The 13634-nt window shown below is 49.0% G+C and overlaps 1 protein-coding gene across 1 annotated transcript in view; it reads right to left on the bottom strand.

The window, feature by feature from the left end:
* PLXNA2 (plexin A2) overlaps positions 1-13634 on the bottom strand; it is a 134906-nt gene that overhangs the window by 111467 nt on the left and 9805 nt on the right. The gene's annotated exons all lie outside the window — the stretch shown is intronic.

Here is a 13634-nt window from a genome sequence, read left to right on the forward strand (position 1 = left end):
ATGTGATCCATCTCTTCTCAGACATGCTACGCGGCCCCTCTCAAATGACATTAGGTTATAGCATTCGTTATTTGTTATCACAGGGTTTTAAGCGCCAACATTAGAGCTCTCATTTTTCGTGTTTGTTAGGAATGTCACGTTTTATTTATCAAGCCTGGCGCAGGGTTCCTGTTCAGATACTGCAGAGAATGGCTTTGATTTCCTCCTTGGCAAGCGGGTGCCCTTGCAGCAGGCAGCTCCCGCCGCGCGGCCGGGCTCTGCAAGAACAGCGCGTTCCCACTTGGTGCAGCAGGAACGATGCAGGAAGAGCCAAATCGCCGAGATCCCAGGCAGGGGCTGGGCTCCTTCCCGAGCGCCAGCCCTCCTCTCGCTGTGCCCACCATCAGCGGTGCCGCCCCTTGGGGCTCRCTCTAGGACCCGCCAAGGGCTGCCAGGCCCCTCACGCCCCTCGCTCCCACCGTTCCCAGGGGAGGTTTCACACGAACCGTCTCCCTGCAGACGAGCTCCGTCGTCTCCATCCTCCGCTGCCGATGCAAACCCCCGTGAGGACAACCCCAACCGCGGAGGCTGCCGGCAGCCTCCCAGCGCGGAGCCCTGGGCTGCGGAGGCCGGGAGGCAGCGCCCGGCACAGCGGCCTCCGAACCTCCTCCCGGCCTCGACCAGTTTCCCGCAAGAGTCTCGCTGCTCCGGTCTGCGAGCAAAGGCGGCCACAGCCGCACGAGCGCCCATCAAAGCTCAGCCCCAGACTCCATTAAGCGGCAGGGCTGTCAGCCAGAACATGACCACATCAAAAGCCTTCATGAATTATTTCGAAGGCATTAACAGAATGGTTTTTTTGCAAAAATGTTTGGGCTCACTGAAAACAAAGCGGGAGACATGAAATTTTACCCTTGCAAAAATAAAAGTCAGCGCTAGAGATATCAATTTCTCCATCCTATCTTCAGCTTGTAGAAGTCAACCGAGAGCCCACACGGTCACGCAGCTAAGATGATTTCCACCGCGGGGGAGGTGTTGGTTAATTGCTCTGGTTTGCTGTGTTTTCCCACCCAGGCGGGTCTGCGCTCTCCACGGAGCTGCTCCAGCCCTGCCGGGGTCAAACCACGGCGTGGCGAGCGCCGCGACACGCTGGGCGCACTGGCACCTATATGCACCTATAGGCTCGTGCTCAGCCTCCCCTTTGGGGACGCACAGCTGCACCGAGCTGCTTCAAAGCCTTTTTCCAGGGAGGATGGTAGAGTCAGCTTTGTGTGGACAAACCACTCGGCTAGAATATTAATCTAAATAATAGCAATTAATTAGGCTTGTGTAAAGCTATTAACCTTCAAATCCCTATAGAAATAATAAGTAATGCTCAAATCCTCTGGGATGCACATGATATTATCCCATTCCATAGGGGAGGAAGCCGAGATCCAGAGCAACAAAATGATTTTTGCCCAGGGCGATGCTGTAGTTGGAGGGAGTCTGTAATTATTTCCACTTCCACAGACCATGCTGCTTCCTTTAAACCACTCGGATGGATGGAAATAGAGAGATCCTATGAATATACACAGTTTGTGCCCCATTTTCAGCTGTTCATTACAACCTGACATTAACTGTGCTTACAGATTAGTATTTGCACTATGTGAAGGGGGGATATCTACCATGTTTTCCTCTCTAATCCCCACCACAATCCTAACCAAAAGGTTCCCTCCATCTCAGCATTAGCATCGCTCCTACAAAGTTAAAAACAAACAAAGAAAAAACACACCACACACAAGAAAAACCCTACCCTTCTCCTACGCATGCCTCCCAACCGCCCTTCTCCATTTCTGCAGGCAATATGTGCTGTCAAAGAGCTACCCTTCAGCATCCTGTGCCCTGCCTATTGCAGCAAGCTCATCACCCTCACCTCGGGTGGAGGAAGAGCTGGCTTTACGTGCACCACCCTCCCTGCGCATCCCCAGCCCTTGTCTCGGGGCTCCCTTCTTGCAGCGGGSGAGAAGGCCAGGAAATAGGCGGCCTGTGTCCCGAAACCATTAATTTCACATGTGGAATGATACTGTTATTTTCCAGACTAGCTCTTATCCTCTCAGACATTACAGGCACCCTTTAAATCACGTCGCTGGCCAACCTCTAGTCTGAATTTGTGCAGCACTTATTAACACAACTGCACTCGGCTGGCGACGGGCTCCCCACGTGCTGCCGCAGCAAGCAGTAAATTAATAACAACATTCCCAAGAGCTGACAGTTCCCTGGGGCTGGCCCATCCCTCCAATGTGTGGATTCCCAGGAAGGCCCTGGGGGCACTTTTTTTTGCACAGAAATTACTAGAAATTGCTTCCTTCCAGCATCGGGCAGGAGAGCAGCACTTTGCTGGGGACATTTTCCTTTGTGGAGGACAAGTTCCCACCAGAAACAACGTGGTTTTCGTGACGGTCGGCTCAGGTCTGCCACAAAGACCCTGCAACTGCCCGGCGCGGTGGTGTCCAGAAGAAGGCAGACACTAAATGCAGCTCAGGGCATCTGAACAAGGGGAAGACCCTGCCCCGAAAATCCTTGCTCTTCAGGGGTGTGAGATATCCTGCTATCCTAATGAAAGTCCTCTTGTCCAGCGTCCTCCAACAAGCTGCCTTTAATGGGGTTACTATTGCAGAGGTAAAGCATTTTATATGGAACCAGGTTTACATTATCCTGCTATTCGGCGATCTAGCTTGCAATGCTGTTCAAATCCTTTAATCCATAAATAGGATTCCAGCCAGAGCTGGGCTGCCTTCCAAAACCGTAATCTCCAGTATATGAATTATTACAAAAAGATTAGGGTGTTTCGAGTAATAACATTTCAAATAAATCAGCTTTCATGGAGGAACAACAAACTAATATCGGAAATAACAATATAAAGACATTTATATAGCCACTTGCTGGAATGACTTCACTATCCGGAGGGATTCTTTCCCCATTTGCATCACTTTCTTTGTGAAGSCCACCTTTGCATTGTCCCCTTGCCGCAGGGCCAGCAAGGTGCTGCTGAGCGGCCGCCACCTCCTGCCCATCGCCCAGGTCTCCTGCCCAGGGACCGGGACGGACCTTGGTGCTACTGCCCATTCTGTTCTCTCCAGCCCTTCCGTGAGGAGGATGCACGGATAATCCCGAAGGCCAAGCCATGACCCCCCGAGCTCCATTACGATAATGACGAGCCARGAGTTTAATTATTATTATTCCTAGCGCATTTGCAGCCGCCCGTCCCAGCCCCCTCCGCTCCACACGCACAGTGCACGCACGCAGGGAAGATTAAATAACTGCTCCTTCTCATTTATTTCCCGTTCCTTGCAGAATTACTATTATATGACCTATTTACYGTGCTGCTCCTTGCCACAGTCCCAGTGGCACGGCAAAGGAACATGCCCAGGGAGTTCAAAGCGGGGAGACAGGGAGAATTGAGGGGCGCAGGTTTAGCYGGATTAGGGAGCAGGAGTCGAGGCTGGTGGCTCCCCAAGCCGCGAGGAAGCTCCGGTGGCCCCGGTGACAYCCCCAAGACCCACGGAGCCCATGGATTTACGGTGCCCCTCCCCGTCTTCCAAGYGCCATGAATAAATGACATATTTCAATTCCTTATTTAGCCATTTGTGAAGCTTAATGGGCAGTTGCAGAGAAGAATATTGAGTTTTTATGGTGCAGGGCAGGCTGGCTTCCTGATTTACGCTTACATCAATACAGACTGGGATACGGACTCTGCATATCTTGTTTTCCTAAAAAACAAACCCGAGCAGAGCAGAACTGCAGTTCCTAGAGCAACATTGGTGCTGGGCAGGAACCCACGGCAAGACGTGGACTTGGGTGCAGCCGCCGGGGACGAGACCTCCGCGCCACTGCGCCCCGCTCCAGCCAACGGCCCCGTCCCAGCAGACACGGTTGAACACGTGCATTGAATCTATGTACGGCCCTCGCGCTGTGTACGGCCCGGGTTACTTGGCCAGGGCAGGAGGAGTCATCGTGGATCCAGGTGTTGGCGATCACTAACCCCTGGAGACCTTCAGAACGCAATCACCCAAAGCTTCCAAAATTAGAGCTTTAATAGAAAACGCCCAGCATCCTACCAGGAACAGACCTCCTGTCATAAAGAGTGTTTGATGATCTCCATAATTTTTGACCAGCTTCTTTAGATATTCAGCCACGACTTATATAGGACATTTTATTCCTAGGCCATGAATTATGGCATGACACAGAGGAGAGCGAAGAGCAAGTGAACCAGATCAGATGGTTTTCAAAGGTCCTCCAACAGGGAAAATTGGACCCAAAGACACATACGTATTTTTTAGTGTTGTGGATTCAGGGAAACATTAAGTCATGCCTGCAATTTTCAAAGCAGCRCTGCTGCAACTCTAGAGTCCCAGGTTCTTTTAGGAAAGCTTTTACTCAGTGCCATTGTCACACAGTCACCAGAACTATTATTTTTGCACGCCAGTCAGTAATTCCAGACCAAAACCCTTTCAGCACAAGCTCAGAAGAGCTGACAAAACTCACCAGGCCTTTTCTCCTTTTAGCTTCCTGATGGACACTAATGCAAACAGGGCCCAGTCACACCAAACACGGCGTTTTACCAGTCTGTAATTTTTGCCAATGCACAAGAGGGTGGAGAGAGCAGCCTTCCCTCCGAGCCTGGCAGCCCATCTGTTAAACTAYGCACGTTACTTTTCCCCTGGAATTTATCTTTCTGCCATTTCAAATACAGCTGAAACTCTGACATGCAGACTGTCAGGTCAGGGAATTATTATTATTCCCAGAAAATTAAATAACTCGGCGCCGTGCGGCTCGGCGCAGCCCGCGGGCCAGGCGCCCCTGGTCGCGTTTCTCACCACGAGCAGCAACCGCCCTTTGGTGCTGCAGAGAGGCTCTTCCTGCCAGGAAAGGGCCTTCATGAGCCCGGCAGCACGGCAAAAATCCCAGCAATAAGGACACATAAATGCTTTTCATTGCACTGGTCAAATAAACCACCAAACGTCTGCTTTAGACCCTTGCAGGCCGCACACTGCAGTGGTTTCTTGCCACCTACACACAAAGCGCAGCCCATGCAGAGATTCACACTACAAAGCTCTCCCCATCCTGGCATTTTCCATACCTTTTCCTGCTGCCCGGGACGTGCTGTCGCAGCTCGCTGCCGATGAGCTGGTCGCAACGCTCCATCGCTCCATGCAGGAAGGCTCTTCCCGCTGCCCAAGCTCGGCCAGACACCCAGCAGAGCCCCAGATTGCCCGCAGGGCTGGACAAGAGGCCGTCAGCCCTCGCTGCAGCCCTTCAGACCAGCCCRCGTGGATGAGGTGAAGCTCCCTGCACGAGGACACCCACCTGGGGTGCTCCTGGCCACCTGCACCTTGTTACCCCCATCCTGCCCACCCAGGGGCTGCCTCATTTTGCAGTGCTCAGACTAGCACTGGTTTTATTCTCACAGGCCAGGCCTGTGCTCAGGCACAGAGCACACACAAATAATGCTGTTTCTCTGCTGTTTTTAATGCCTACCATTAGGTACTGATTGAACTAAATTAAATAAAAGCTACCTTGCTCGGYTTCCCCTGTCCTCCTGTCGCCGGCTTCTGCCCAGCGTAGGCTGCTCAAGGAATCAATGAGGCTTTTATGCAAATATTGCAGTCAGATACAGCATTTGGTGAAAATAATAACAACATCTGACAAAGCTGATTGTACTAAATAGAAGGTTGAGAATTCTTTTAACCTACCGCACATGCCGGCTCTGGCGGCACAGGAAGCAACTGGAAATAGCAGAGAGTGGGGAATTAATTTGCTGTTCATTTAGATGCTGCTGTACTTTTGAGCAGAAGTTCTACTGCAATTCAGGTTTAATAAATAGATGCTTAAAATATGCACTGTATCATGGAACCATCTCCTTTCATTAAACTTAAAGAATCAATCCATAATCCAGAAAAATTCAATCCAACAGCTGACTGATTTCCTTTTATATGGAGCCTTTYTGTCCAATAACAGAGACAACTAGATTAAACGTAAACAAAGGGCTATGTAAAGATTCTCTGCTATTAACACAGCACTGCTGGGACCCATTAGGCTTTACATAGGTYGTAACGAGGTGCAGTGGAACTGTGCAGATTTTGGAGACTAAACTCATTCCAAGAATAAGAGGGTGAGATCTTTACCTGTTCCAGAACCACATGGCCTGAATGAATCCTGGGCTCCAGATGTTAATATTGATATTGGTGTTTACTGCTTAGCAATCATTAAACTCCCTGCAGTATTTCTTCCCACCGTCACTGGCAACCACTTTGTCTTCTGCTCTCCAGCTCTCGGCTCAGATGACAGAGCATCTCGCCCCTTCCTGCGCGCGGGACAGGGAGAGGCGCCAGCAGGGGCTGCTTTCTTTAAATTCCCTTCATTTATTTATTTGAATAAGATGCATCTGAGCTTTTCCTATGTGCTTGCAACCATAAAAATGACCCTAGCAACTGGCTGCCATCCTACAACCTGCTCACTGAACAACRGCCAGGCTTTTCCAGATGCTCTTAGGTACTTCTGAAGCTCCTTTTGGCACTTTCAYGCATTTTTTTCAGTGCTTAGTACTTTTTTCATTACTTAGTCTTTTTTAAATAGAGTTCATCTTCTTTGATCCTCACAAATTTTTCTCCTGGTCTCTCTGATTATTTTTTTACAGAAATCACGGTAACTTTGAAATGCCTTTCCCCACCGCCCCGCTATGCAGCAYGGCTACGTGAGGTTCTTTCCCAACCTTTAAGAATTGTAAATGTGACCCTGCAAAGAAAATGCAGAAAGTGTCATCTCTTATAAAATATAAGACAGTAAAAGACTGTAATTTATAAGGCTAAGTACAAAGGGCTGTTTTTCTTTGAGCTAATTAACTGGAAGAAGAGCATAACTAATTAACTGGAGAGACACATAACGAAATATAAGGTTGCAGAGAAGCCCTGTGACTTCAGATAATTCTTTTTATCTCGGGCATCAGTTGCTGGGATCCAGCTCTGCCTGTCGGAGGGCAGGTGAGCAACCCCATCCTGCTCCCTTGCTCTGCTCTGCAAACTCYGCAGCCCAGTTTCATCCTCCAAAAGGCAAGCCGAGGAGCAGGTGCAGAAGGAGGAGTCCCCTGCTTCCCAATTTCAGGTTCAACTCAACTTTAATCAGAGTTTCACATGTACAAAGATGATGAATGACTCTCTCAAGAAGGTTTTGTTGTCCAACACATGTACTGAGTGTCAGGTGCCAGCAAAGTAACACAAAACAATATGCAACACAAACCCATCTCAGCATTTAATGCTGGCTGCTACAATTATTATCCCTGTAACACAGGCAAAGAGTGCCAGGAGTTACCAAGACACTGATGCGATTCCCACCACCTGAGCTGCTCTCAGGCCCCACRTGGACACGTGGCCAGAGCCGAACCAGCAGCCGGCCCAGCCAAAACATCATGTCTTGTGCAACAAAAACACACCAWAAAAACTGGCTGGTACCTTCAGATTTTCCCAGTTCTTGGCTATGAGGAAAAACAAGCCAGGATCTCCCTGGGGAAGGACGCRAGGTGGGTTTTGCTCTGCAGAGCTACCTCAGTTTGTCAAGCGATGCCACTCGTGGCCTTTCCCATTAGCCCGGGTGTTCGTGCGCCGCTAATGAAGGGCCAGGCAGAGCTGGCGGCTCCGCTCTGATCTCATCCGCTGCCCTCCTGCAGCAGGAACGACCTCATTTTCATCTGCTCTGACATTTTTCTTTCCATTAGTATCCAGGGCGAGAAACAATTTGTCCAGGTGCTTTGCCTCTCCCTTTTTCTTCTCACAGCAGGACAAAGTGAATCAAAAAATTCGCTGAGATTAGGGCAGGGAAAAGACCTTTCCAGCTGCCCCAGCYGCCCCTGCGGGGCAGGGGCAGGAGGATTCCCACCGCCCGCTGCAATCAGTTTAATTTCCACACTCCGGACCACAGTGGATTAGAGAAGAGCAAAGTCTACGGACTCGCCTCATCCTTTGTCGTGATCAGCAAAATTCTGTTCCCAGCTAAACCAGGGGGAAACCTAAAGAATTTTGCTGAGTGCTGGAGAATTCGGGGTTCGCTGGCAGGGGTAACAGGCCAGAGCTGTCCGGTCCCCGATGCCCGGTTCAGTCTAACAGGAGGCGCCGGGCAGAGCACTGGGGTGGGCTGCAGGCGGCAGAGCAAGAGACCTCTAAACGCCCCAGGGTTTAGAAAGCGRCCCCCCAAAAGCACGGGGCGTGCGGGGTGTGCAAGGACCAAGCCCCACATTGAGCTCCACGGGGGCATTTTCAGCAGCGCCACCGCTCACCGCGCTGGGAGCAGAGCCAGCTCCGTCCCGAGCACTTCCTACAACCCCAGCAGCTCCACACCTGAGGACATGGAAAAGAGCATAGGAAATAGAAGAGGGACATGGAAAAGAACACATGAAATAGAAGAGGGAATTGATATGGATACAACAGGGAAAGATGCAAAGTTCCCGGTGGTTCCCGGGAGCTCCTGCCTGCCAGGATGGGACGGGATGGGGCGGGACGGGACGGAGCAGCGGGCAGAGCRCGAGGCTGCCGGCGCCTTCCACGGCGACCAGCGCCCGCTCGCACGGGCTTGGCAGTGCAGATGATGAACAGTAATGAGAACAGCTGCATCCCAAATGAATCCCTCTTTGCAGAGARAATATGGGAGATTTCAGCTTATTCAAGTAACATTAGCACGGGGCAGAGCTGGATTGTTCTGCATGTTGACCTGATTTTGTAATTATCTCTCCTTCATAGAAAGATGTGTTGTTTAAATATCCTCTAATTTGCTTTCAGAGATCATAAACGTCTCTTTATTATCTGCTGCGATGTATTACAGGCAGATAATGATTGACTTTTGCCTTCTTTACTTGGAAAAGTGCATTTAATTTTGCCAAATAATGGAGGCTTTTGTTCATCTTTAATTCTATTTTCTGTGCTTCATTCCCTTTTACCTAATAAAACAGTCTCCCTTTGAGGTCCACTCTGCGTGATTGCTCCTAATGCAGGGTACTGCATAGAGCTGAGGGCACTTGTGTGTTATATATTCATCAAAAATGTTGTATGAAACCGCTGCCATGGTATCACATAGAAATGCCTAGTATCAGGTTTAATCTGTTCCATTTAATGCACGCAGAGCCATCAAGTCTTTTTCCAAATTACTGGTAATTAATGTGTTTGTCATTACTGAATGAGTCCATATTTAGCAGAATGGGTGATAGCCAAGAGCTCTTTAGAAATTACTTCTACCTACTGAAGGGAAAAGCGTTTCCCAGCCCAGGAAAAAGAGCTCAAGTACTTAAAAAGAGGGATCATTCCAGGTTCTGCACAATTACAACAGAAAACCTCCATCTACTGGTTTATTATATGCAGTCGCAGTTATTCCSATAAAAGAGGGCTTCATCGCATCACTTTGAGCAGACTTTAGTATTTTGCATGCACAGCACTTTTTCCTGGATATTTGCAAGGCTTTTAAAATATGAAGTAGTTACTGCTTGTGCTTTCGCAAATGTATCAATTATTTTTAATTTCTCAAAACTGTTAGAGTAGCATACAAATAGAGGAGAAATGAGAAGATTTTCCTCCTCAAGAATAAGGTTTAAGTGAGTATCCCCAGACATATTCAGATAGAGAGGAGGAGAAGAAAAGAGCTCAGAAACAAGACGTTGTTCCCGACATACTTTCATCTGGTCTTAACGCAGTTCCTGCTTATATATATATGTATATATTCTATTATATAGCTAATTATTCATTCTTTCTTTCCACTTTGAGATGCATTGGGTGCAGCATTATTTGCACGGCAGCACGACTGTCTCAGCTGTGCTGCAGACGCACGGCGAGAGCCAAGTCTGCAGCCCCAACAAGCACAGGGCAACAGCTGGACTTGGACTTAGGACTCTGGACTTGGAGCTACGGCCATGGCTGCTGCTGGGGAAGGCACGTTATTGGGAGGTTCAAACCCTCACAAAAACTGTGACTTCACACAGTCCCCGTGTGAACGTGCACTCCTTTCCTGTACATTTAATGGGGTAMTAACGTGCAAATATACAGGTAGTGGGGAGCAGCTGAGGCACCAGAGGCCACCTCYTACCTTGACACCTTCAACAAAGCAGGACGCGGGTCAAAAGACGCCCTTTTTTTGTTCAATTTCTTTTTTTCTTCTTTTCTTTCARTGCGGTCTTGCCCATTGCCTTCCCGCGCCACGCACTCAAGAGCCCATGGGTTACATCTCCACYCGCCTGCAGTTCCCATCGTCGCTCAGGGCTGCTGGATGCACCCGGAGCAGCGAGAGGAGCCCCCGGGGGCATTTACAAAAACAGCTCCACGCTCGCCCATCACAGAAACGCTTCTAAGTGACCTGGCAATACAGCTAAGAACAGAGATAATATGTGATGTTGAAACGCAAGCATGGCACTTCCCATAACCGCACAGAAATATGGGACACTTTCCCTCATTTTACTGTATGTAATTGATATGAGGCCAGGAGCTGCTGGCAGATTAAATTTTACAACCCATGACACACTAAGGCCTTGACTCAAAAATTACTTGCGCTCGACTCTAATTATTCACATTCTACTAGTTCAGATGTTAGGRATATGTGCCATTTATTCCGCAGGAAAATGATTTGCAAACCCACAGCAGAAAAAGAAAAACAGGGTCTGGACCACGATGGAGAGAAACCGCCAGCAATGCAGAGAGGTAGGAGGGGCCAGCAAATACTAAACAAGCAAGAACTTGACATGGGGAAAATAATCAGGGTAATAACGCCTGCTGCACCATATGTAGGTGCACGTGTGCCGACAGAGGCAGTCAGATCTCGTGTTTCCCGGCTCATTTGTCAGACTGGAGCAGGAAAATCTCCCTCCTCCTCCCCGAAAATGACTGCAGGAACTGGAGCAGAAGTGACAAAGGCCCTGCACCGGGACCTGCTCCAAGTCCTAAAATCCTGCCCAGGATCGCACTGCTTAATCCGAGCTTCAACACCTGGCCAGAGGCTTGCCGCCATGACAAAGACTTCCCAAGGAGCAACCGTCTGGATTTCAATGCCCTGTCCATGGTGTCTGACTCCGCAGCACGTGGGTTTCTGACCTGAGAAGCCCCCAGCTCCACGGACGGCCACGTCTGTGCGGCCTCCTCGAGCCGCGGCAGCTCTGCCCCGCTGGGTTTTAAACCATGGCTCAGGTTGTGTTTGGAATGATTCACAGCACGGCTCGGCTGGCTTCGTTCCTTGTGGAAAAACACGGAACGGGCGAGGCTGACTTTTCTTAAATGGAATTCAAAAAAGAAACTATAATTATGCGAGGAGAACATTCATTTGCTTGTTAAGTGAAATTTGAAGGGGAAACTTTAATGATGTTAGGAAGAAAATCAGATTCTCTTGTTAAACTAAATTTCAAGAGAACTCCACGTTTATGCTGGACAGCACATTAAGCATCAAAGACTCATCAGTGATTCATAGAAGGCTTTTTCTCAGTGACATGAATTATTTTCATTGGAAAAGATAGGAAGATATTTCATATAAGGATGAGGAGTGAACACCTTTCTTAATTCTGTCCTTGCGATACACACAGTGTATAAATAATCCCCAACTGTAAAGGCCATTTGAAAGGAAAGAGAACAACTTTGTATTTATTTTTCATTATGTTAACAGAAAAATAGTTCTAAGCCCTCAAATTCAASTCTTACATTGTAAATAGGTTGATCTGTTCTCAACTAAGCTAAGAGGGAATGAATACGGAGTGCAAGTTGCTTCAGATGCAGTTTTCTTATTGACTCCTCTCCCTGTTTGCCCACGGACAGGGGGGCCTCCGTGCGGGACCCGGCCAGGCTGCCGTCGGGCTCTGCTAATAAATTCTTGGCTTAAACCTCCTAATAGCCTATTCATAGGAATCCAGCTAAAATCAACACTAGTGGAATAATATTATTATTGTTAATAATCCTCTTTCTGAGGAAGGATCTTTAAATGTTAATTAGGCAAGACATTAATAAATTAAGCCTGACTTCACGCCAGCATTAAAGTATTTACTTAACATTATATCACAAATAGGTACACTGAGGCAAAGAGAGCTAATCCACTTTCATTTACACACTCCTAAATCCAGAATAATTCCATTTCAGTGACTAATTTGCTTTGAAAATGCGGACAGCAAGCGCACATCAGATTTTCMAATAACTAATCTAATTTTAACGTTAACTGAACACGACCAAAACGAATTTCCAAACGGGATTTGGCACAAGGGGAGGAATAGAGGAGCATGCGATGGATTGGAGCCCGGGGTTGGAATCCTCCTTTTCCACTCATCCCAGGTGTTCCCGAGCACCTCACTGTGCCCCCGAGGACCTYGGCTTCCCCTTCTTACCCTTTTCTCCCAACCCGGGCTGCTGTGAGCTGTTCTGCTCCGTCTGCCTTTGCTTTTCCTGCAGAGGACACTAYCAATTAATATAAAGCACAGAGCAACTCTGGGGCGCTAAGGAAGGCTACGGTCGGGGGCAGCAGAGCGTGCATTGGTGGCCACGGCCAGGGGACGTGCAGCGAGCTCCAGGTGAGGCTCCCGCGGCRCCCAGGACCCCTCGGTCCCGGTGCTCCGCAGCCACTGGCCATCCGTGGGCAAGCTCTGCGGAACGAGCCGGGAGACCCAGCGCTGATTTACTACCTGGCACCTGAAGGGCAGCCCAGCAGAGACATGACAAGTGAGCATCACATGCAAAGGTATTTAACATTATAATGCACCAGGGTGACTCGTACCRTTAATTGTGGATGCGTCACCTGTGGTGCTGCCATCCATCAACCACCAAATGTTCCCCTCTCTCTTCTACCATCCATCACTGCAGGTTTCCAACTATATATCCATCACCTGCCATCCTTCTCTAGTGTCCATCACGCTGCTATCTCAGGGCTCAACCATATGGGAGGAAGTGTACTATAAACTCCTGAATGGGGAGRTCAACTCTCCCGTGTCTGTCCATCCCCTCTCCCTTTTGGTGAGCGTATGACAATCTACAGAGGGTAATTTCTCTCTAACAGTTGTCTTCTCCCCTTCCCCAGCCCCCAGCCCTCCTCCCACCCACGAGTTATTAGATGACATAACGTTCACTTTGGCAAAATATATTATTCAAACCGAGTGGCTTAAAATTGAAATGCTTACATGGCCATGAACCCTGGCTGCTGTTAAAAATAAATCCCTTTATCTGTGCAGCATTCTCCGGCCTGCCTTTTCCATGGAAAGTCCTTTAAAATACTCTGGACTCGGAGCCTGAACAAGATCAAATGTGACTTTTTAAAAATAGAACGCGGGGCGCTCCCGGCTCTCCTCCGCGGGCCGACAATGGGAGATAAATTTGCTCCGCGGGAACCTTTTGTGGGCCGTGCTGCTGAGGCAATTTGCAGTTTGCTGTGGAAAAGGCATCTTACGCTACATTTATCACCCCCTGCCGCGGGCTACAATTCAACCCACTTGGAGCCACTGAGCAGAGGTGCCGAGCAGAGCTCCTGCGTTATTATTCTACATAATAATGGGTGTTCAGGGAAGCAAGAGACAAATATAGAGTATATTGCAGCAGGGCTCAGCTGGGGAATGGAGGTGAGGGGCCAGGGGGTGCGCGGCGGGGCAGAAAGCCAGAAGGGACRAAGGTTAGTGGAAAACCTCA

Source organism: Nothoprocta perdicaria, unplaced genomic scaffold (genome assembly GCF_003342845.1).
Source record: "Nothoprocta perdicaria isolate Ctin4 unplaced genomic scaffold, notPer1 scaffold_170, whole genome shotgun sequence".
Lineage (NCBI taxonomy): Eukaryota > Metazoa > Chordata > Aves > Tinamiformes > Tinamidae > Nothoprocta > Nothoprocta perdicaria.